The sequence below is a fragment of the Acinonyx jubatus genome, chromosome B4 (assembly GCF_027475565.1).
Source record: "Acinonyx jubatus isolate Ajub_Pintada_27869175 chromosome B4, VMU_Ajub_asm_v1.0, whole genome shotgun sequence".
NCBI lineage: Eukaryota > Metazoa > Chordata > Mammalia > Carnivora > Felidae > Acinonyx > Acinonyx jubatus.
This window is the reverse complement of record NC_069387.1, coordinates 106,708,374-106,735,518: the sequence shown is the minus strand read 5'-3', so window position 1 is coordinate 106,735,518 and position 27,145 is coordinate 106,708,374. Positions and strand designations below refer to the sequence as shown.

The 27,145-nt window shown below is 33.6% G+C and overlaps 1 protein-coding gene across 4 annotated transcripts in view; it reads left to right on the top strand.

Annotated features, from left to right (window-relative positions):
* MGAT4C (MGAT4 family member C) overlaps positions 1-27,145 on the top strand; it is a 720,391-nt gene that overhangs the window by 374,575 nt on the left and 318,671 nt on the right. The gene's annotated exons all lie outside the window — the stretch shown is intronic.

Sequence of the window (27,145 nt, the reverse complement as noted above, 5' to 3'; positions counted from 1 at the left end):
TCTGTTAAGCATTATTAAGAAGGCAAGTCTTTTTAACTAAGAGAAAGGGAAGCTAGATTTAAAAGCATTCCAGAAAATAAGTGAATCTCTTCAATTTCTTTTCAATTGTAATTTCCAATCAGTGAAACCTTTATAGAAGCTCTATTTCTTAGTGTTTTCTACTTTACAGGAAGAATGTACATTGTGATGTAGATCAAGAATTATTAAGCAGTACATTGTGATGTAGATCAAGAATTATTAAGCAGACTTAATGTATTCCAGTGTTACAGCACATTAGGCAGTGTTATCACAAAAAAAGGGGAAAAAATGAATCATGTAAGAAATAATTGTATTGGGTCTACCCATTTCTAGTCTTTGTCCCATTCAATAATATCTAGGACACCAGCAAATTTAGAAGTCATTGAGTAAAAGCTTAGAATAATGTTTGACTGTACTACCCCCTGTAAATTTACAATGCCCTTATGAATCCCCACAAATTTTTCTCTTATACAATGCTTACTACAAATCCCCACAAATTTTTCCATGCAATGACTCACTCAATTGCTTATAAATTTACCTCAGGATGTTAAATGGGTATATTTAACAAGAACCCCATACGTAAGTCAGGACAAAATTGAGTTATGGATTGGAGAATGGCAGAATAGGAAAAGATACAGTATCAGAGATTAGATTCTTGAAAATTGAAGTAGGATTGAGCAAGCTTTAAATCATGATCATTGAAAGTACATTTTTAATTATTTTTCACCTGTTTTAAGCCAAATGAATTCCATTGTCGTATATAGAGAATCTCTAGAATGCTTAAATAAAGCAGTTTTTTTTAATTTCCTCATTCATTCAGCAAATATTTATCAAATGCTAGTAGGTACCACGTATCATTCTAAGTAATCATATATTTGAGTCACAGAATAACTGCTGGCATTTATTGTCATTTCAACTTAGAATGTTGGGAGTGCAGTAAATTTCTTGGGGTAGGAATGTACATATCTAGGGGCACCTGGGTGCTCAGTTGGTTAAGCACCCAATTCTTGATTTTGGCTCAGGTCATGACCTCCCAGTTTGTCGTTCGAGCCCACATCAGGCTCTGAGCTGACAACACCAAGACTGCTTAAGATTTTCTCTCTTGGACCCTCCCCCAATCTCTCTCTCAAAATAAATAAATAAACTTTAAAAAATAAATTAGAAAAAGAATGTACATATCTCAAAACAGAGCATTGTTTTTATTGTTTCTTTTAACAAAAGGAATTATACATTCATTATAGAAAAATCTGAAAATGCAGGTCAAAGAACAGATAAAATAAATAAATTCTGTCAGTGTCAACACCTTAGGGTTATATTCCTCCCTCCAATTTTTCTGACTCTGTCTATCTACCTCTCTTTATGTGTGTGTCTAGATACACCCACACACAAGTATTGTGATTGCCTTACCTTGCCTTTTATGATAGTTTTATTATGGTAATTAGCTGTCCATATTATATCTGTATGTTTATATGAGTATATTTGATTTTATTTGTAATTCAATGACTTATAAAATGGAATTCGAGGTTGTTTAGTAATATAACTATTCCATCACTTAAACAGCCTATTTGTTGAGAATCCACAATATGCAAATTGGTACGTTGGTTGTGATAAATCTAGTGACAAAAGAAACTCTACTAAACACAGGGCAGAGAGAAAAGCAGTCATAAGAAATTGCGGTTGATACAAGTCACAGTTTATCAGGTATATTTCATTAAATGAAGCACTCCATTGTCTAAATCCTTTGTCTTGGATTGACACTATATAAGGAATTGCCTAACCTAAATATATAATACTTCTCATGAACTTGGGTTTTCAATCCATAGAAGCTTTTAGAACAGAAATACTTTTTATTCTTTCAATAGATGAACTGCATAATTTATCATTTCTCTAGTAATGTTCTAACAAGAAAGTGCCATTGTTTTTCATTTGTATCCTGTATGAAATATGTAACAGTGGAATGATATGATTTTAAAGTATTAGTTTTGTTCAAGATTAATTGCTTTTTGTCCCTTTAATAAGAAGTAGGAGACACATTATAGGATTAGGATACTCCAGGGTATGTTTTATTGATCCACTAATACATGATTTGGGTGGTTAAAGCACTTAGCCTTTAGGTTTGTAGCTCATAATATACCCTAGACATGAATAAATGGAATAATAAAATGTACCCTGGAGTGTCTTGATGTCATATTAAAAATAATAAAACACATGAACTGATATATTCTGAATTCAAATAAAGAAAAGGTTAGCTATGCAAACATTCAGTACTCTGAATTGAATTAAATTGATACTTTGTAAAAGCCTAATAATAAAGTTACTATACACAAAATTTTATTCTACTCAGTATATATTGTTAAATTTGTTTTCTAAAAATTATTTAATGGACTTTTAAAATGTCTTGATTAACTTTGAAGGACCTAAAGGCAAATTATAAATATTTAAGTGCAGAGGTATTCTACAGGAACATTCTTAATATTTCTGCTTTCAAAAATAACATTTCTTTCATGATTTATTATATTATTTAACTTCTAGGTCTTGTTCTCAACTCAGGGTTAATTTATTTTTATTTAATTCACTTTCAAATGTATTGTGTACTTCCAACATGACAAGAACGGGGCCAGGAACTGTGCCAAGTATTGAGGATTCAAAGATGAATAAAGTGCATTCCCCACCTTTAAATATTCAGTCTAGAAGTGAAAACAGCATACAAGTAATTTCATACAAAAAGAAACGTGCTGTAACTCAGAGTTCTGTCTACTTCTGCCTTTGGGATACAGAGGGAAGCTTTACAAACAAAGACACATTAAAAAGAGAAATAAATAAAGTATTTGAGAGTAAGGTGAGAGGCAGTGGGAGAGCCAATGAGGTGAATCACCGTCACATAGTGAGGGGTGCTCTGTGACGCTGTGCAGTTTCAGACTTCTCCCTGAAGGCAGTAGAAGACCATCAAATGCTTTTGTTGTTTTATTTATTTGTTTTATTTTATTTTTTTTCAAGGGAATCCTAAAAGCAAATTTATCTTTTGGAAAGATCCCTCTAGCAGCAGTATGGAAGATTGATTGTCCTGGAGTGAGGTAATTACCAAAGTTTAAGTGAGAGATGGTGAAAGACTAGAAAGAAAGGGACGGAAATGAAGAGCAGGATTTAAGGGAAATGTCTGAGTTAAAGCTTTTCCCCTCTCAATGCACAGCTACAGACAGCACATCCTAAGTGACTAATAAGATCTAGGAATATTGGGAGTGAAGGGCATGAAGAAAAGAAATAAGGCTTTTGGAATATGTAGTCTTCTATACCTGGAGCAATAACTAATACTACCTCAAGGGGAGTAAGCATCTTTTGCAATTTTATTAATCTTACAAGTCTCAGTGTAAATTTTATTCCCTGCAGGAAATATGTCCCAAGTCAGCTGGTCTAAGATCCCAACCTCTGTCTCTCTGTCTTTCTCTTTGGATATATATACAGCTGACTGTTAAACAACATGGGTTTGAACTGCACAGGTCCTCTTATATGCATGTCTTCTTCAATAAATATATTGGAAACATTTTACTTATTTTGTGAATAAATGTGAATTTCTTTTCCACGTTTTCTTTTCACTTTGATGTGTAGTGTTCATAATACATATAAAATCCATAGGGTTTTATATCACAGAAGACAATATTGGTGTAGGTACTAACAGATAATTCGTCTTTTAAAAATGTATATTTATGCTATCGACAAATGCAGTGCAGTACTGTAAATGTATTTTCTCTTCCTTATGATTTTCTGAATAACATTTTATTTTCTCTAGCTTACTTTATTGTAGGAATATAATATATAATACATATACAAAATATATGTTAACTAGCTCTTTGCAATTGGTAAGACTTCTGGTCAACAGTAGGCTATCAGTAGTTAAGTGTTTGGGGAGTCAAGTTATACACAGATTTTCAACTGAGTGAGGGTTGGCATCCCTTAGGACTTAGCATGATGCATATCATAGGGCATTGTCAATGTTATTGAAATAAATATACCTGGAGAATTAGGCATGCATATTAACTCAGAGAACTTTGAGAGATAAAATAGGCAAACACACACACACACACACACACACACACACACACACACCAAAATAAAAACAAAACCAAACAGAAACAAATACCAAGGAACGGTAAAGCTACTTTATTGAGTGATGAGAGTCGTTCACACACATTTTGCCCTTAGTACTCTATGCTGCTCCCACAGTTGTCTTTCAACTCTGTGAATCTAGTTAGGTTATTTCTTTTATTAGTACCCATTTATACCCCTCCATTACTTTCCAAAGGAGATTCAACTCCCTTAGTAAAGAAACAAAGTCATTCAAGATCTGGTAACTGCTTACATCTGGAAGCTCATTGACACTCCTCACCAGCCAAGTTTTCACATACAGCATATGGTTCAATTATACCAAAATGCTTGAATTTTTCTTACACATCATGTTTACTCACTCCTTGATATTTTATACATGTTGCTTCCTCGAGCTGAAAATTTCTATTTATCTGTCAAGTTTCAGTGCAAGTATCATCCCCTAGTGGAAGACTTCCCTGTCACTCTCTGTGTAAATAAGACATTCTACCTTTCCTTCCCATAACGTATCTTTATTCTACCATCTAGTACACTGGGTCATTACCTCCTCACTTTTGACTGTGAAGTGTTCCTCATTCCTAGCTCAGTAAATGTTACAAGTTGGTACTCAATAATCATTTTTGAATGAACAGGAAATTACGTTTTTTGTCGATGCCCCAATTCTGCTTTCTAATAAAGCAGTCATTTGTGCATTATGTACACCAATCCTGTTTTCTGAAACAGAATTAGGAATAGGACAGAAAAAAAATTGAGTTAGGATTAAAAAAATAGAAAAAGAAGAAAAAGTTATAAAGTAGGGTCCTAAATGATACTTATTAGCAATCTAGTTCAGCTGAGATCAAATAGTACTAAATCTGTGTTTGCAAAGTTAATTAAACACCATAAAAATGTCTAACAAAAAGTCTATTGAAGATGAAGAAGAAGTAGTTCATTAAATTTAACAGCAGATGCTTTGTATTTATACTTGAAACCAGCAAAGCAAAAACAATACATTATGGAAGGTAGGACTACAGAAATGCATAAAACGTTCTATTTTATATTTTGCAACATTGCTGGAAAAGGGCAAAATGTAACTTTTCTTATGTAAGGTGAATTGCAAAGAAACATAGAAATAATCAGTTTGTAATTGTAGTAGAGAAGGGAGAGGAATGGTTTGGTCTTAGAAACTATGTGATTCTTGTCCTAGCAATATGATGCTCTGATTCCATGTGGACTTTCCAGTGCTGCCACAAACACTTGAAAATATTGGATAAGCTATCATAAACTAAATAATAAATACATAATCAAGTGCAAAAAAGTAATGCAAAGGAAATCCTCAGGAGGCACAGAGAAGGAACTCGGGGCTAAAGCAGTAACCTTTTGAGCTGTCATAGTTGCAGCAGGTAGCCAGATTTGAGACCAGAATTAGACGGGCTTTTAAAGTCCACAAGAGAATGGAGAAATAGGCTTATGATGGAGAGGACCTTGAAAATATACTACAGGAAATAATCAAGAAAGTTTAACTCTTCCCGGGACTCTTTAGAGGAAAAACAAATCTGCTGTGAAAAACCTGAAACACCTTTAAATATGATGTTACCTGTAGGATTTTCATACTTGCTCTTTATCATTTTAAAGTTCACTTCTGTTTCAGGGCACCTGGGTGGCTCAGTCGGTTATGCCTTTGACTTCAGCTCAGGTCATGATCTCATGGCGTCAGTTCCAGCCCTGCGTTGGGCTCTGTGCTGACAGCTCAGAGCCTGGAGCATGCTTTGAGTTCTGTGTCTCCTCTCTCTGCCCCGCCCCTGCTCACTCTCTGTCTCTGTCTCAGAAATAAATTCTTAAAAAGTTAAAAAATAATTAAAGTTCACTTCTGTTTCTAAGTTTCTAAGAGGTTATTTTTTTCATGAATAAGTTGTCTGAAATACTTTTCTGTATCTATTAAAAGGATCATGTGTGATTTTCCTCCTTTAGTTTCCTTCTTTAGCCTTTAGGAAGGCTTAATGAATTGCTTTTCAATTGTTGAATCATTTTTGCTTTCCTGGATTATTGCTGGATCTAATGTGCTAAATTCTGTATCTATATTGATGAGGTATGTTGTTTTCATTTGTTGTAATGTCTTTTTGGTTTTACTATACAAGGAATGCTGGCCTTAAAGAACACACTGAGAAGTATTCCCCCTTATTTAATATTCTGGGAGGGATTTGGTAGGGTTAGAATAATTACTTCCTTAAATATTTGTTAAAATAGGCTAACAAAATGATCTGGCCCTGTAATTTTCTTCAAAGATGTTTAACTACAAATTCAGTTGATTTTATAGACAGATGACTACTGAGGGTATCTATTTCTTTTTGTGTTAAATTTGGTAGTTTTTTTTTTTCAAGGAATTTGTCCATCTATCTGAATTGTTTATAGGCATAAATTTGTTAATATTGTTTCTCTTTTATCTTTTTATTACATATTTAATGGTCATGAGTTCTATAGGGATATCTCTGTTTTTAACTGATATTGCTAATTTTTGCTCTTTGTTTCTTCCTCTCTTTTGAGTGATCAAGAAAAGGTTAATCAATATTATCAAAATATCGAACTTTCAAAGAACCAATGTGTGGTTCCATTGACTGTGTATATTGTTTATCTGTTCTTAATTTTAGTGATTTTGAAACCACTTATCATTGTTGAATTTCATTTATTATCAGTTGATTAAAATTTATCTTTATTGAAACTTGAAACTTATCTTTATTATTTTATCTTCTGTTTGCATTGAGTTTCATTTTTCTCTTTGTTTTCTAGTTTCTTAATGTGGAAGCTTAGATTATTGATTTGTTGTATCTTCTTTTCTAATATAAGCATTAAGTGCTATAAATGTCCCTCTAAATTCTTCTTTACTGCATCTTACAAATTTTGATATGTTGTATTTTCCTTTTAATGTCATTTAAAATACTTATCAATTTATCTTGAGAAATCTTCTTGACCTACAGATTATTTCCAAGTATGTTGTTTAATTTCTAAATATTATACAATTTTTACAGACACATTTCTGTTATTCATTTTCAAGATTACCTCTATGAGATGAGAACATAATTTGTACAATTTTAATTCTTCTACATTTATTATTGTTTGTAATGTTTATTACTTTATTAATTTATTAACTTATAAATTATGAACTTTTCTATTTTCTTTCAGTTCTATCAGTTTTTTTTTCTCCTCATGAATGCAGAGCAATCTGTTTTAGATTTATTTACTTTAGTATTGCTATACCTTCTTGAAGAATCACATTTTGATTTTTATGTAATTGGTTTTTGTCATCAGTAAACTCTGAAATCTACTTAGTCTGACATTAGTTTTCTTTTGATTACTGCAGCTTTCTTTTGATCACTTTTATCACGTCTTGAAAACTTGTTTATATAATTATATTTAAGGTGTGTTTCCTGAAAAGTACTTTGCAGGGTCTTGTTTTGTTGTTCTTGTTTTAATCCAATCTGACAAAGAATTAAGTCTTTCTTAATTGGGGGGGGGGGGGTTAAGCCATTTACATTTAATGTAATTATTGATATGGTGGGATTTAGGTATATTTTATTAGATTTCTGCTTATCATCTCCATTTTTTTTTCTTTCTTTCTTTGGTTTTGTCCTATTATCAATTTCATCCCCCTTTTCTGGATTATATGAATACTTGTAGTAATACACTTTATTTTTCTGTTTTCAACTACATATCTTGGTATGTTTGAGTGAGGTTGCTCTAGGAATTACAATATATAAACATAGCTTTTCACAGTCTACATATAATTAATATCTAATTAATTCAAATGCAAAGTATGTACCTTAACACCAGATAGATCCTTTTATGTAATATGTAATATGTATTATATTTACTTACTTTAAAATTACCCTCTGACTTTTTCTTTTCTTTTTTGCTCTTTTTTTTTTTTTGCTTTCAACATATATACATTATTTTTTTAATTTTTTTTAATTTTTTTCAACGTTTATTTATTTTTGGGACAGAGAGAGACAGAGCATGAACGGGGGAGGGGCAGAGAGAGAGGGAGACACAGAATCGGAAACAGGCTTCAGGCTCTGAGCCATCAGCCCAGAGCCTGACGCGGGGCTCGAACTCACGGACTGCGAGATCGTGACCTGGCTGAAGTCGGATGCTTAGCCGACTGCACCACCCAGGCGCCCCAGCATATATACATTTTAAAGAACTTAGTGGCAAAATATGTTATTTCATTTTCTACTTATTTACCATTTTTATTGCTCTTTTATCATCCTCAGGTTTCTAGATTTTTTGTTACCATTTTCCTCTGCTTAAGGAATTTCTTTACCATTTTTTTGAGATCAAATCTAATAGCAAAATATTCTGCTGTTTTTCTCTAACCTGAGAATGTCTTCATTATGCTTTCATTCTTAAAGAATATTTTTACTATATATAGAAACATGAGTTATCAATTATTTTCTTTTGGCACTTTAAAAAATGTTAATCTCTTTTCTTATCTTGTGTAATATATAACTTTTCTCCATCTGCCTACATGTTTTTATTTTCATCTTTGGTTTTCAGCAGTTTGTTTAAGGTATGTCTGTATGTGGTTTTCTTTGACTGTATACTGCTTGAGATTTTCTGAATTTCTTAATCTGTAAATGAATGTTCTTTACCCAATCTGGAAAGTATTCAGCCTCTATTTCTTCTTTTATTCATTAATTGTTTCCTCACTTTCTGGAACTCCATTGAAACTTTGTGATATTGTGTCACAGGTCTATTGGATATTTGTACATATTCAAACATTATTATCTAATTTTTTCTATTAGTCTACCTTCAAATTCTCTGATCTTCTGTTAAGTAGTTTCATTTCCAGTGAATTTTTAATGATATTATAATTTTTAGATACAAAACTTTCAATGGTGACCTTTCTATAACTTCAATTTCTTACTTGATGACTTGTACTTTTCCACTCATTTCAAGAGGGTTTTTTTTTTCTTCCTTTCATGGAAACAAAGTTATAAAAATTTCTTTAAAATCTGTATTGACATTCCCCAAATAGGTTATCTTGTCTCTGATGTCTTTGGCTTTAAATGGATTTTTTCTTTTTGACTTTTTGAGGTACACCTGGTTCTTTAGTATGTTGATAAATCAATGCTTATATTCTGGATATTTTAAATATTATGTATGAAACTCTGGATCATATTAAAATCCTCTGGAAAATTTTGTTTTGTCTTGTTTCGTCTGTTTTAGCTTGCAATTAGCTTGGTTAAATTCAGCCTGAATGTTATGACCCAACTTTTATTTCACTATAGTTCCAATATCATTACAGTTGACAAAGCCTTAGCAGTCATATTCTGGGTCACCCAATATATCAACCAATCAGGTGCTAATTTGTCACCTGGAAAGCTATTGGCTTTATGTGACAAGTCCTCAAAGTTTTTAGTGTGTTGACTCAGGCCAGTGTCATATACGTACAATGTAGAAGGATCCATAGAGTTCATGTATAAATTTAAAAATTGCTTTCTACAGCTTCATTCTCTTCGTGATGACCCCATACTGAGTACCTCAGTTTTGACATTCTGATTATTATGTCAAGGTGTTAGTGTCACTAATTTCATAACTTATGTAATTGGAACCAACTTGGGGCAAAAGAGGAAAAAAGAGAGAAAAGAAAGGGGCTTCCTCACATACCTTTCATATGACAAGGGCCTCTTTCCTGTATCTCTGTTAAAAGAGGATTTTTTTTCCTGAGAGTTTTAGGTGCCTGCAAGTCCACTGATGCCCCCACCACTGCTGCCCCTGTCCACTGTTACCTCCATAGGAATGTAGCTTCATGACTGGGACTATTCTTATTCTATTCTTATTATTTATTTTTCAGATGATGAAGATATTTGTTTATGTATTCTGCCCAGGGCTTTAATTTTATTCAATGGGAGGGATAGAGTGATATGTATTTACTCTTAGTCAATTCTAGAAGTTCCACCTTGTATTTTATAAAGATAATTCCTACTATCTATTGTTTGGAGAGTAGATTGCAAAGGAGATGAACATTGAAAGTAGAAGACCATTTAAGAGGCAATTGTATTAATTCAGGTGAGAGAGGATAGCTCAGTGGAAATAGGGGAAAGCAGTTCAACTCTGGATATACTTCTAAGGTAAAACCAGCAGATTTTCCTAACAAATGGGTATACTGTGTGAAAGTAAGCTTTAAAAAATACATATGAGGAAGTTCACCTTTGTCTTTGGTGCCTTGTAGCAGACTAACAAATACAACTAAAAAACCTTGGGAAATGCTGGGTAAAATAAAAACAGAAAGAAAGATGTTTATGAATGAGGGCAAGGTATGATGTATCCATGTAATGGAATGTTATATAATCATAAAACGGAATGAAGAAGGTCAAATGTGTACTGATATGGAAAGATTTCCAAGATATATTGTTATTTGGAGAAAAATAAATCTGCAGTAAATTATGTATAGTACACTATCATCGTGTTAAAAAGAGGGAACTGTCACACATAGGTTTTTGTATACGTGGGAAGAGTGGCTGGCAGATGATGATGGAAGGGAGAATTTTTTTCACCATGTATTCTTTTGCCATTGTTTGATCCATGTGGCTTATTATTTACTGAAAATTAAGTTAACTTGTAAAAGATGTCAAAGTTTTCAAATATCAAGTTTAGTCAACAGAGATTCCTCAAGAACACACCATGTTCAAGCCACTGTTTTAGACATTAGTGCATACAAATTTGAGTAAGACATAGAACTTACCTTTAAAAATTAAGTTGTGGAATATTTGAAAAAAACTATCATTTTATAAACGCATACTAAAATAAAACTGCATATAACAAAGGCTTAATAAAAGTAATTAATTGGGGCGCCTGTGTGGCTCAGTCGGTTGGGCGTCCGACTTCGGCTCAGGTCATGATCTCAAGGTTTGTGGGTTCCAGCCCCACATCGGGCTCTGTGCTGACGGCTAGGAGCCTGAATCCTGCCTCTGATTCTGTGTCTCCCTCTCTCTGCCCCTCCCCTGTTCATGCTGTCTCTCTGTCTCTCAAAAATAAATAAATGTAAAAAAAAAAAGTAATTAATTGTCAGACTAAGCATGATTTCAAATCAGTAGCAATTAATAAGTGCTCATAGCTATTTATTCCATAAGTATTATATAATTAACCTCACTTGCTATTTATTTCCAATTTTTTATGTTTTTATTTTTCTCATGATTTTTACATATTAATGATAAAAATATTAATGAAAAATAACAGGCAACTTACAGCAATCTAGTTATCCCAATATATATTGTGTTAGGTCCCTTTTATTATTTGACCATATAAATGAAAAAGAATTTTATTTTTCACTATAATGGTCTTGACATAATTTTTGTATGTTAAATTAAATGGACATCTAATGTCATCACAACTTTAATCTTAAGGACTGATTAAGTTGGTGTGCAATAATTTTACAATAGTCAGTTATTTAGGTTGTTTAAAACATTAGTTATTGGGGTGCCTGGGTGGCTCAGTTGGTTGAGCTTCTGACTCTTAATTTCAGCTCAGGTCAAGATCCCAGGGTCATGGGGTTGAATCCATGTCAGACTCTGTGCTCAGCATGGAACCTACTTGAAAATCTGTGTGTCCCTCTGCTCTTGCCCATTTTTTTTTTCTCTCTCTCTCTCCCTCTCTCTCTCTCAAAAAAAAAAAAATTAGAAAAATGTGTTTTTAAAAAACAAAAATTAATGTTAAAATGAGCATTTCAGTATACAAAGCTGCATTTTCTTTTGATTTATCTCTTCAGAATTGATTACAAGAAATGAAATTATTGAGTACAAATATATGCATATTTATAGTTCCTGATAATTTTTCATAAACTGCTTTTCTAAATTATCTTACTGGCAATAATTATATTAGGATGATAGGATTATGTGTCATTTCATTTTCATTTTAAATTTTCATTTATTTTGTTATGATTCAGATGTATTCAATAATCTCTCCTCTACTTTGATTCGACTTTAGGCAAGATTTTATTGTTCTTGATGATTCTGTACATAATTTCTGCATCACAGAAATTTTTTTATTGCATACATACATATCATAGTCATCCCTTAGGGTTATTTAGATGTTAGAAACTGACAAATGAGAAGAATATGGACATTATTAAATATCATGGTTAAATAAAATATCTTATATTACATGTACAAGAGAAAGAGAAGAATATGAGACAAATTCGGCTTAGGTTTGCAACTAAACAACTTGCAGTATCTACAAGAGCCCTTCCTTCCCACCCTCTTCCCCCTTCAACAAATCCAGGCAGATCTGCTTATGCTTGAATGTATTGTACTTGAAATAAATGTCATTTACTGCTGTATCTTAGAGAAGGGTTTTAGAAATCACCTTGATAGAATGTGAATATTTCACTTAACCATATAAATTAAGTTGGTTACCCAAAAACAACCAAACGTTTTCCACCAGAAGCATCCAAGCTTTTACTTTTTGTGAAATTAGAGTAAGAGCTTAGAAAAACAAGTCCAAAAAGTACAGTCATAAAATCAGAGGATTTGTGGATTTGGGCAGAGAACTCCTTGCCCCCAAATTCTTCTTGATATGTATGAATATTCAACAAAACAAAATTATCAAAAAAGACCTTCTAAAAACAAACCCAGATGGCCTCCAATAGAAATAAAAACAAAGAAACATGGACATAAACAATAAAAGTAAATAAAATAATAACAGGCTCCCTAAAAAGAGATTATGTCAATTTATATTAACACCAGAAACATATGATTATGCAAATTCCACCATAACCTTATGAATATTAAATATCAAATATTTCACTCCATTATAAAAATGTATTAAAAAGTGATAGTTGAGTAGAAATCAGATATAGTGAGACTTGCAAAGACTGAAACCCTGCATCAAATTACCTGAGCCCCTTAATGAATTAAGATGATTTTCCCTACTTTAAAGTCCCACCAAAGGGTAAGATGAATTTCTTTGGGAAGATAAAATCATGTAGAGTCTTTTTAATTTTCCCCACACAATATCTGACAATTATGTGTGAAAATATATCCCAGATCTTGTGTGTTAATTCACCATAAGATTCTGAGGGCATGTTGACCACATATCTATAATATATAATGGAAATAAATGCAAGTGATAATACAGTTAGTTTGAAGGAATTGCTATTGGTTTCTAACCAAATAATTTTAACAAATACCTCATCTTAGTACATTTAGTTCATCTTATTTAAATGAGCAATTTGATAATAAAAAATTATACAGTATAAAAATCCAAGGAGTTGATCTTCACTATTTAAAAGAAAATTTATTAATGGAGATCAATTTTAATTTCCCTGAGTTGAATAGAGACAGTTGTGCCAAGAGTTTTAAAAGTTGTCAAATAGTAAAAATAAAAAAAAAGATAAAAGACCTATATAAATAGACATAATTGTGATGTCTCTGAATCCTAATAAATAGAAAATCCAGAAGTTTTCAAGGAGAAAAAACAAAAAAAATGCCATCTGCTAAAGAATTAGAATCACACAGACAACTGCAACACAGGTACAGACAGTAATGCCAGGCTTTCAAAACTCTGAAATTCGATTAACAGACAAGCTATTCAAGCACCAGGGCCACATGAATATAGCGTTAGGTAATAAAAATGCAAAAATTTACTTGTCAAAAAAACCTTTCCTGAGGAAATTACTTAAATATATAATCTAACAAAATTAGTGTAAGATCCAAGGAAGAAAAATACAGAACTACAAAAAATAATGAAACTTTCTCAAGATTTAAGTGAAAAATATCCAAGCTATGTAGCAGACTTAGAAAATAAGTAGTTTAAATTAAATCAGGTTCTATTGGACCCATGATCCAGGTCCAACCCACAGGACCCTATTGCCAGTCTGGCCCCCAAAAACTCAGAATCAGGCTGAGTGGACAATGGGCTAAGGCATTAAGCCTGCCTCAGTGCCACGCTGGACCCCAAGGAATCAAGTTCAAATCCCAAACTGTCAAAAAGAATACCATATCCAGCAAAGCTGCCCTTTAGAAATGGAGAGATCAAGACTTTCCCAGAAAACAAAAGCTTAGGAAATGTATCACCACTAGACCTACATCACAAGAAATCCTGAAAGGAGTTCCTCAAGTTGAAATGAAAGGATGATACAGCATAAATTTAAATATATGAAAGTATTGGGCTCCTGGGTGACTCAGTGAGTTGAGCGTCCAATTTTGACTCAGGTCATTATCTCACTGCTCATGAGTTCAAGCCCCACATAGTGCTCTGTGCTGACAGCTTGGAGCCTGGAGCCTGCTTTGGATTCTGTGTCTCCCTTTCTCTCTGCCCCTCCCCCGCTCACGCTCTGTCTCTCAAAAATAAATAAACATTAAAATAAATAAATAAATGCAAATATGAAATTTCATAAAGATAAAGAATATAGTAAAATTCAGAGGACTATAATATAATAGTAATATGTAATCCACTTTCAACTCAAGTATGAAAATTAAAAGACAAAAGTGTTAAAAATAATTATAGCTATAATTTATTATTGAATGTACATTATATAAAAGATGTGATTTTATCATCAATGACATAATATGTGGGAGAACTTAAAGTGTAAAATTCTTACATGCAAAGTTAAGTTATTATCAGCTTAATATAAACTAAGATGTTTTAAGTATACTTCATGGTAACCACAGAGAAAAAAATCTCTCGTAAACAAAAAATGGAGAAATCAAAGCTTACCTCTAAAAAAATTTATACCACAAAGGAAGAGAGAGAGAATGAAAAGAACAAAGTAACTACAAAATAGCCATAAAACAACTAGCAAATGACAATAGTAAACCCTTATCAATAATTGAATGTAAATACATTAAATTCTTTAAACAAAAGACACAAACTGGCTTAACGTATAGAAAACAAAATTCAAGTATATGCTACAAGTAACTCACTTTATTTTTTACTTTTTAAAAATAGAAGTGTATTTACACAATATTACATTAGTTTCAGGTCTACAGCATAGTTATTTGACAGCTCTATACCTTATGCAATAGTCACAAGTGTAACGACTATCTGTCACCATACGATGCTATTATAATCCCATTAACTATATTCCTTATGCTGTACCTTTCATCCCCATAACTTATTCATTCCATAACTAGAAGTCTGTTCCTTCCTCTACCTTTCACCCATTTTGCCCAGCACCCACTCTCTCCTCTGACAACCATTAGTTCATTCCCTCTTTTTATGCATCTGCTTCTTTTTTGTTGTTGTTATTGTCTTGTTTTTAGATTTCACATATAAGTGAAATCATATGGTATTTGTCTTTTTCTTTTAGATTTATTTCACTTAGCATAATACCCTTTAGATCTATCCAGGTTGCCACATGGCAAGATCACATTCTTTTCTATGGCTGAATAACATTCCATGGTATATATATTCACCACTTCTTCTTTATTCATTTATCTGTTGATGGACACTGAGGTTGATTCAGTCTTGGTTATTGTAAATAATACTTCAATAAACATAGGAGTGCATATGTCTTTTTATTTTATTTTTTTAGATTTTTATTTAAATTCCAGTTAGTTAATATATGGTGTCATACTAGTTTCAGGGGTACAAATAGTGATTAAAGGCTTCCATACTACACCCAGTGTTCATCCCAACAAATGCACTCCTTAATTCCCATCACCTATTTTTTAATGTTTTTTAATGTTTTTATTTATTTTTGAGACAGAGAGAGACAGAGCATGAGCAGGGGAGGGGCAGACAGAGGGGGATACACAGAATCTGAAGTAGGCTCCAGGCTCTGAGCTGTCAGCACAGAGCCTGACGCTGGGCTCAAACCTGAGATCATGACCTGAGCTTAACCGACTGAGCCACCCAGACGCCCGCCCCCCCTTTTAATGTTTATTTGCTTTTGAGAGAGACAGAGACAGAATGCGAGTGGGTTAGGGGCAGAGAGAGAGGGAGACACAGAAGCAGAAGCAGGCTCCAGGCTCTGAGCTGTCAGCACAGAGCCCGACGCGGGGCTCAAACTCTCGAGCAGCGAGATCACGACCTGAGTCTAAGCTGGATGCTCAACTGACTGAACCACCCAGGCGCCCCTCCCATCACCTATTTAACCTATCCCCCTACCCACCTCCTCTCTGGTAACCATCAGTTTGGTTTTTTTTACTTAAGCATCTGTTTCTTGTTGCCTCTCTCTCTCTCTTTTTTTTCCCTTCGTTCATTTGTTTTATATCTTAAATTCTATATATGAGTGAAATCATATGGTATCATATTAAATCTTTCTCTGACTGACTTATTTTACTTTGCATAATTCTCTAGCTTTTTCCATGTCATTGCAAAGGACAAGATTTCACTCCTTTTTGTGACTGAGTAGTATTCCATTGTATATATATACCACATATTCTTTATCTATTCATGAGTAGATGGACATTTGGGCTGTTTCTAAAATTAGACTATTGTAGATAATGTTGCTATAAATATTGGGCTTCATATTTCTTTTTCAATTTTTTTGTGTGTAACTATCCAGTAGTGGAATTGCTGGATCATATGGTATTTCTATTTTTAAGTTTTTGAGGAACCTGTAAACTGTTTTCCACAGTGGTTGCCCCACAAGAGACTCACTTTAGAATTAAGAACACATATAGGGAGCAAGTGAAGGAATGGAAAAAGATATTCCAAAAAAGGGTAACCAGTAAAGAGCAGGGGTGATTATACCCATATTTGACAAAATAAACTTTACATCAAAATTGTCACCAAAGACAAAGCAGATAATTATATAATGATAAACACATCAATTCATCAAGTGAATATAATGGTTGTAAACATACATGCACACAACATTACGACACCTAAATATGTAAAGCAAGTATTAACAGAAGACAGAAACAGAAGCAGTACAACAATAGTAGGAATCTCAATATTCAATATTTCACTTTTAACAAAGGAAGGATCATCCACACAGAACATCAGTATGGAAGCATAGGACTTGAACAAAATTCTATACTAAATGGACCTAAGAGATATATACAGAACATGTTATTCAATAGCAGCAGAATAGACAATCTTCTCAAGCACACGGAGCGTTTTCCAGGATAGAGCATATGCTAGGCCACAAAACAGACATTAACAAATTTTAAAAGACTGAATACATACCAAGTATCTTTTCTGATCACAGCAGTATGAAACTAGAAATTAATAACAGATAACTGGAAAATTCACAAATATGTAGAATTAAACAAAAGACTCCTGAAAAACCAATGAGTCAAAGAAAAAATCGAAAATAAAATAAAAATACATATCTTAAGAATGCAAATGCAAGTTACCAAAATTTATAGATGCAGTAACATCAATTCTGAGAGGAAAGTTTATAGTGATAGATGACTGCATTAAGAAAAAATAAAATTTTCAATTTTTTTTCAAAGAAAATATACAAATGTCTGACAGGTATATGAAAAGATCCTCAATACTGTTAATCATTAGGGAAATGTAAACCAAAACCACAATGAAATACCATGCCAAGCCTGTTAAGATGACTACTTTCAAAACATTAAATGAGTAGCTTTCAAAACATTAAATGAGTAACAGTGCATGTGGGTTCCTTTTTCTCCACATCCTCAACATCACTTGTTATTTCTTGTGTTTTTTATTTTAATCATTCTTACAGGTGTGAAATGACATCTTATTGTTATTTTGATTTGCATTTTCCTAATGACTAGTGATTAGCATCTTTTCATGTGTTTGGCCACCTGTATGTCTTTTTTGGGAAAATATCTATTCATGTCCTCTGTGCATTTTTTGATTGAATGCATTTTTTTTTGGTATTGAGTTATACAAGTTCTTTATATATTTGGATATTAACCTCTTATTGGATACATCATTTGCAAATATCTTCTCCCATTTGATGGAGGTTCCCCCCCAAACTTAAAAATATAATTACCATACAATTCAGTAATTCCACAAGAAAACAAGAACACTAATTTGAAAAGATATCTGCACCCCTATGTTTATTTCAGCATTATTTACCATAGCCAAGATATGGAAGCAACCCAAGTGTCTATCTATAGATGAATAGATAAAGAAGATGTTGGCGGGGGTGTATCTATCTATAGTGGAACATAATTTAGCCATAAAAAATGAAATCTTGCCATTTTCAACAACATGGATGGATCCAGAGGGTATTATGCTAAGTGAAATAAGTCAGAGAACGACAAATACCGTATCATTTCATTCATATGTGAGATATAGGAAACAAAGAAAAAGAGACAAACATACAAACAAACAGAAAACAGACTCTTAAACAATTTTTTAATGTTTTATTTATTTTTGACAGAGAGAGAGAGAGAGAGAGAGAGAGACAAAGCATGAGCAGGGGAGGGGCAGAGAGAGAGGGAGACACAGAATCCAAAGCAGGCTCCAGGCTCTGAGCTGTCAGCACAGAGCCCGATGTGGGGCTCGAACTCACAGACCACGAGATCTTGACCTGAACTGAAGTTGGACGCTCAACCAACTGAGCCACCCAGGTGCCCCAAAATGGGCTCTTAAATATAGAAATCAAACTGATGTTTGCCAGAGGGGAAGTGGGTGGGGATGAATGGGTGAAATAGTTAAAGGGGATTAAGAATGTACTTATCATGATGAGCACTGAGTAATTTATAGAATTGCTAATCATTATATTTATGCAAAACTGGTATAACTTTATTTGATTATACTTGAATTTTGCTTAAAAAAGTTAAAATGTAACAAGTGTTGGCAAGATAAGGAGAAAAAAAAAACAAACTTTGTGCACTGTTGGTGGGCATGTAAATTGGTATAGCCATTATTGAAAACAGTATGGAGTTTCCTTAAGAAATTAAAAATAGAGCTACCATATGGTCCAGAAAATAGTGCTTCTGAGTATATATTCAAAAGATACAAAACCATTATCTCAGAAAGATATCTGTACTTCCACATTTTTTGCAGCATTACTCACAATAGTTAATAAATGGAAACAACCTGTGTTTATTTACAGATAAACGGATAAACAAAATGTAATGTGTGCACACATACACACATACAATAGAATGGAACATTATTTACAATGGAATATTGTTCAACATGTACAAAGAAGGATATTCTGTTACTTTTGACAACAGATGAACCTCGAGGACATTTTACTAAGTGAAATAGGCTAGGCAAAGAAAGACAAATACTGCATTATCCCACTTACATGCAGAATCTAAAATAGTCAACCTCATAGAAGTACAAAGTAGACTGAGGGTTACTAGAGGGTGGGGCAATAGGGCTATATTAATCAAGTGGTACAAATTTTTTGTTATGCAGCATGAATATGTTCTGGAGGTGTAATGTATTTCATGGTGACCATAGTTAATAATACTCTATTGTAGGCTTAGTTGGTTAAGTGTCTGACTCTTGATTTTGGCTCAGGTCATGATCTCATGATTCACAAGTTCAAGCCCCTTGTTGGGTTCTGTGCTGATAGCACAGAGCCTGCTTGGGATTCTCTCTATCCCTCTTTCTGTGCCCCTCTCCTGCTCTGTTGCTCTCTCTCTGTCAAAAAATAAATAAAATTTAAAAAATAAACATTTAAAAAATATTTGGTGCTTAAAATATAAAAATAAAATAATAATAATACTCTATTGTTTAGCTAAAATTCACAAAGGGAGTAGATCTTTTTTTTTTATGTTTATTTTGAGAGAGAGAGCGAGAGACAGAGCATGACTGGGAGATGGGTAGAGAGCGAGGGAGGGAGACACAGAATTAGAAGCAGACTCCAGGCCCTGAGCTGTCAGCACAGAGCCCGACATGGCACTTGAACCCACCAAACATGAGATTGTGACCTGAGCTGAAGTCAGACGCTCAACTGACTGAGCCACCCAGGTGCCCCATGAAGAGAGTAGATCTTAAATGTTCTTATCACAGAAAGAAAAAGTATGTGAGTTGTGGATCTGTTAATTAGCTTTATTGTGGCAATCATTTCACAATGCATTCATATAACAAAACGTCACATTGTGGATCTTAAATATATGTTAGTTTCATTTGTCAATTATACCTCAATACTGGAGGAAAAAAGAAATTTTATGTAGGATGTTTTTATTTAAAAAATGAGTATATTGCATTGTCTTGAATGTATTAGGTAGGTATTACATTGACAGGTCTGAAATATTTTGTGTTAAAATTTTCAAACGAAAAAATGAATACCCGAGACTGTAATATATACAAATGGAATATTTCTTTAATAATTTTATTAGCATTCTCCTTAGGAATTTTTATAGGACATACATGAGCTTTAAGAAATGTATGTGCCTATAAATAATTGTCCCAGGAGTCACAAACTAGGTAGAAGTAAGCTGTTATTTGCTGGCTAAAGATGTCACATAATTAATTAAGTGGGCATCAGCCTTCTCTTGGGAAATCTTACGTTTGGTCCTTTAGGTGTCGTCCCACCATCATTCATACATAGACACGCACACTGAGCACAAAGAGAACTGTATTGCTGGCTATTTAATGCTTAAAAGAAAGAATTTTTTTCTCAACTTTGTCTTTGTTTTTTAGGCATTTTTAAACACATCTTTAGGTCTCCATTGGATTTGTGTTAGGTACAATCAATTGGAATCTGACTGATACTTCTAAAGTACCTAAAAGAAATAGTAGGGAAAGAGAATATAATGTTGTTTAACTGTATTGCTTAACAATGTTTGACAAAAATTTTTCAAGTGCTATTTGTCAGAAGTCAGGTTTTTTTGTTTGTTTTTTGTTTTGTTTTGTTTTTTTTTTTTTTTTTTGCATGGGTAAGCTTTTTTTCTTTAGAATAGCAAACTTGTCATGAAATAAAAAAAGTAGTCTATTTAGTTCTTCAAAGGCTTACCTAACCAATCAGAAAACTCTCTTTTGACAGAAGAATCCCTAAAATTAGTTTAAAAATATTAACACAAATATACTTTCATTTTGAATTATATTCACTCCTGGTTCTTTGGATAGACATTTCCCTCTCGAGCTTATTAAGAGCACCAATATTTTTCTTAAGTGGTTATTTTCTCAACTTTTCTATTCCATTTATTTACACAAGGAGCATGTCTTTGAAATTCAAATATCAGGCTATATTTGAGAGGGAAGAGGGGGATAAGTTTGAAAATCTGCGATTCTCATTTCATTCTGGTAGATAATTCGGTTTTCAGCTTAGAACAAGTAACAGGACAATTTAGCAAAGAGGCAGAATGAAGAAACAGTAGAGCTGCCAAACCTGCTCCCAATTCATGCCATCACTATATGGGTTTATTGTCTGGTGTGAAAATAATAGCCAAAACGGCAAGCATTCACTCCTACCTAAGCACTCAGTCACATAAAAATACACATTAAAAAGCCAAAGAAGAATGCCTTCCAGTTGCTGTGGCTTAATGTCTGTAGTTTTTAACATCAAGGATTGACTTAATGAAACTTCTTAAGAGCTGAGAAGAGAGGCGTCAGGGACTGGGGATAGGTAAGATGTTGAAATCTCATCAGGTTGGTGACAGGGGTATAATTGAATGTGGACAGAGTATACAAGGTGGCCTCACATCTTCACGTGTATATCTGGGATGCACTTGAGACTTGTCTCTGTACTTCCCATAATGTATTTCACAGTTGTTGATATTTCAGACTATGATCCTGTTTTAATCCTAGGCTTCCTTTGTCTAGCCTATTGGGGATGTAAATGTAAAGGAAAACATGTAGTAAAAGTTTGCCAAGATTTATTTCACAAAGGTTTAGTAAAAAAGAAAACACAGTTTTATGAGGTAAAATGCTCAAAAATTAAAAATGGATACTTTTCACAAGAGAAAAGAAAACCGGTTTTTATTTTTCTCATTTACCTTGCTAATAGATCACTATATTGGGTAATATGATGATAGAATATCTAAATATCTATGTTTCAACTTCAGTTCTGAAGAGGTTTTCAATAAGGCATAAACTGAAGCTATAGGTTAGTGCGTAGAATAATCTCTTTTTAGGGGGCCCACAAGTTTCATTTTTGTTTTTGTTTTTGCCCTCTTCCCTTCCTATTTCTTACTTCCTGAAATCATAAAGACTGGAACTGAAGTAGAAATACTTCAAATACCTTGAAGATAGGAGCCACTGGCTAAGGGGAGAAAATCAGGAAAGCTGGATCTTTGATGACCCCAAAAATGTCAAAATGGCCCTGGACTTCCTATGTCAATCTCATTTGAACAATGTATTTATTAATTTTTTTTAACATTTATTTATTTTTGAGACAGAGAGAGACAGAGCATGAACAGGGGAGGGGCAGAGAGAGGGAGACACAGAATCTGAAACAGGCTCCAGGCTCTGAGCTGTCAGCACAGAGCCCGACGCGGGGCTCAAACTCACGGCCTGCGAGATCGTGACCTGAGCCGAAGTCGGCCGCTTAACTGACTGAGCCACCCAGGCGCCCCCGAACAATGTATTTATTAATTAATTACTTGTTTGTTTACTTTTATCTGTTATTGGCATTATTTTGTGTTGTTTACATTTAGACCTTATCTAACTTCTAGAAATAATTGTGAGGAGGACAACATACAACATAGTGCACTCTGCAAAACCCTTTCTTTGGTAATTTCAACCGATAGTTTTCATATTCTCTTATAAATCAGTCACTCCAAGTGCATGTTTCCTGCCAAGTCACACATCATGTATTCATCAAATATTTATTGAGCCTGGCATTGGTTTAGGTGCTGGGGAGAATAGCAGAAGAAAAAACCTTTTCCCTTATCTTCATGAATCAAACTGACAAAAGACAGATTGACAGAAAAAAAAGGCATATGTTTCTTTATTTTAATTTTACATTCATGGAGTCTCCACAGAAAAGAAGTGAACCCTCCAAGAAGTGGTTAGACTTGGAAGCTTACATAATATTAATGACAAAGGGCAATAAATCACAGGCTAGACGAGGAAAGGGGAATTTGGGCTTCTAGGAGGGATACATTGTGGGAATGTCAAAAATGTGGGGAAACTAATGAAACTAGCGATTTTAGTAAGAGTTTTGTTGTTATCATTGTTTTGTGTGTGTGAAGACTCACTTGGTACTGACTCTCCATCTTCTTCATGGCCTTAATACTTATCAGAAAAGGGATTTTTGGCAGTCTTCATTTCTCTGAAGTTTCTTCTTTTAATCATGTAAGGGGAACTCTGAGAAGCCTTCTTTCTGTAGCTGTTGATTCTCGATTACCTTCAGCTCAACTAACCCATCCTGAAAAGTGGCCTGTGTTGGAGGGGTGTATTCTGATCTCCTTCAGGATATATTACAGTTTAAAAACTAACACAGCCTCTGTCCTTGTGGGACTTAAAGCTAGTAATAATTTTGTCAATAACCACAGAAATACATGAAAAATGGTAACTGTGACACTTGCTAGGCAGGAGACAGACTCTTTACTACATGAAATTATTAAAGGAGGTGGAGAATACTTTGGAATAAGCCAGGAGTTGCACAGCAGGTAGAGTTCTATCAACACAAAGAGAAGTATCTTAGCAAAGAATAAACATTTTTCATAAAAATGATGCCATGTATGTCTTAAAAAAAGATGATATAAAATAGGGTAGGAAGTAGAAAAAGAAATATATGAGATAGATCTGGTAATGTAAGATTTGGTTGAAGATTATACTAGCAAAATAGCAGATGCCTGGTGTTTTTGAGAAAGAGAAAATTATTGTGGCAAGACTATCTTGGATATTGGTATGTGTTATATATGTGAGTGTGTTTGTGTGTGTGTGTGTGTGTGCGCACACACACCATAGGAAATAATATAATCAGAGAGGCAATGTCAAGGAGTTTGAATTTTAGATTTTCATTTAAGTATAATAAAAATCTGTCAGAATGTTGTTGATTACAGATTTAATTTGGATGATAAACATTTTTATATATGTTTGGTAAATGCAAGGACATTTAAAAGATGGAATGATCAGATCTATTTGGGAAGGGAAAACATATTGCCATTACAAATTCTTCTTTAAAGTAGATTATGTTTGGTTTTCAAGGAGACAGATGTCCTATTCATTCTTTAAAATCTACCTGAAATATCTTTTCCTTTTTAAAACTGCTTTTATTTTATCCTTTTTGTGTTTTCTACCTTGGTGAAATAGTTTCTTCTCCCAATGCCCCAGCGTTCTTTGTTTGATTCTTTAGTGTCCTCTTAGCTTATAGTACCCTCTCTGAGCTTCAGATACTCTAAAAACTACTCTATAATACCACTTTTCACATAGGGCTTCAGAGCACAGACTCTGGATCCAGACTGTCTGGTTTGAACCTATGCTCTTCCATATGCTATGCAAATTGAGTGAATTACTTCTACATGCTCTAATTTTCTCATGTGGGAACAACAATATCAACCATAGGATTGTTAGGACTAAATGAGGTAATATATGTAATAGCATAAAGCACTGTCTGACAAATAAATATGACAAAAATAAAGAATATTTGTTTATCTTATGATTACTGATGTATTATATATTGAAGATGACATCCATTCAATTGATTTGCTTGATTAAACAAAGCTCCCCTTACAGAATATACTAATTCATGCTCACAAAGACATTCACTATGTAGTTTATCACCCAACACAGGATACTTCCATGAGTGAAAGGCTGTGTTCTTGATAATTATAACCAGACAACAGTTAATAAACACATGTATATTTCCCTATTATTAGGACATTCTATTAAAAACCTATCACTGCACACATTAACATTTAATTAATATACCTACAAATATTTACTCACAGTTTTAGCTACTACTATCCATTCTACAGGCTTGGATTATAACATTCACTTCATAACTTTCAAAACATTCTTTTAATTGTAATCAGAATGCTGTTTCAAAAATGTAAACTTGATAATATTTCTCCCAGTTTGAAATGCTTCAGTACTTTCTCTTTTATTCAAACTCTTGACTATGACCCTTATGGCCTGGTATCCAGTGCATGGTTCATGATCAATATCATCATAGACTGCTTTCTATCATTGTTGTCATCATCATTGATCATTTTCTATGTTCCAAGACTTGTACTGACTGTTTTACGTGGGATTTCCCTTTTAATCCTGACAAAATCTCATGAGGTATTTTTATTCTCCCCCTGTATGAAATGGAGACGCTGAGATTAAAAGAGGTTAGACTATTTGCCTAATATACAACTTGGGAGAGATAGTTAGATTTCAAAGCCTGGTTCTGATACTAGAGGCCTTGACATTAAACCTTAAATTATATTGCCTCCCTTAATGTGTTGATTAAAAGCAATTGTATGACTCCGTAAGTGTCTTTTTCTGTCTTCTTCTTGTTACATCTCAGACTCATTTCCTGCTACTCCCCTACATCACAGTAAACAATCTAGCCATTCTGTTCTTACTTTCCTTTTCTTTTTATTTTTTTAAATTTTTAAAGTTTATTTTTTCACTCTGAGAGAGAGCACAAGTGGGGGAGGGGCAGAGAGAAGAGGTGATACAGAATCCCAAACAGGCTCTACACTGTCAGCGCAAAACACAACATGGGGATCGAACCCACGAACCATGAGATCATGACCTGAATGGAAGTCAGACTCTTAACCAACTGAGTCACCCAGGCACCCCAGTTCTTACTTTTCTTTGAATGGACTGCCTATTTTGACTCTGGGCTTTCAGACATGCCGGGCCCTTTTCCTGGAGCATTGTTCCTGTTCAAATTTGCCTGGATACCTCATCACCTGTGAAGTGATAGATTCAAAGAGTTCTTTTCATCATTTGCTCCACTTTTGTTAGGTGCCCCATTCACTTCTTGCAGTCTTGGTATTGATCACATCCTATTTTACGTGTCAGTTTGCATGTCTCAGTCTCGCACTAGATTGTAGGTGCTATGAAGGCAAGTACAAGGTCTATCTTCTCCACAGCTGAATTACTTAGTGTCTCAGCACATAAGGCCACTTGAGATTGTGAAAGAAAATTTGTACCAGACGATGTCAAGGGATACTTTATTCAAGACTAGTGCAAAGGTGAAGGAGGGGTATTGAACTTACTTGTATTAAAATATAAGATGGGAGATTTTTAAGAGCTGAGATGAGCTAGAGGAAAAAAATACTAGAAGATGTTATGGGGGAAGTTGATTGATGTGATTAGGCTATCTGTTTGTTAATAGTGCTTATTGAGGTAAAGCTCCTACCCTCAAATAGAGACTCTGAGATAGAGGCACTATATTTCTTAATGTTTACATCCCAAAGGGATAGCTCCCAAAGTCCTAGAGAAAAAAATCTGGATCAGAAACTGGCAAGAGTTTGGGAGAAGATTTGTACCTCAAAGGGACAGAAAAAATAATTTACAATTACAAGTTTAAAGTGGTCTAAGAAAAGAGAAGTCAAGGGCCTAGAGTGAGGGAAAGAAACCTTTCTAAAATTTAGTCAAGCTGAGAGGAATTAGAAGGCCATCTTAGTCAAGATCTATTTGTTGAACCAGAAAATAGAACACTCCAAGAGACAGTAAAACACTCTTGACATGTAGTGATTAAGGACTATTACGTGACTTCGTGTTTATATTATTTAAATAAAGTGTCGAACAATGCACACATGACATTGGGATTTTTAAATATTTAAACTAATTGTTCTAATTACTTTTCCATACTTTTTTTCTAATTCACAAAGAAACAAACATTATTATAATGTGGTGCTTCACAAGTTAAGTTTAATGTTTTAATTGAACATCTTAGTTCTCCATTTACTGAAGCTTCTAAGAAATTACTGATAACATTAAAGTACATTGTAAATAAATAGCTCAGTATAAACACAGTAGCTAGACAGAACAGAAATAATAATTTTATTGCCTAACTGAAGTTCTTGCATATTTTAAATGATGTTTAATGTTGCTTAAATTGTTATTGCTGCAAAGGACATATATCCAATTTAATTAAATTGTGTAATTTCAAAGAAGGTAAATTTAGTAGCTATATTTATATTCTCCAAAGTGTCATTGGATATGGTATTGATAATGTTTTCAAGGTATGTTTGCTTTCATTTTTATACATTTGGGATCCTATCAATCACCTTATACATAGAACAGCCATTAATTTAGCTAGATCTATCAT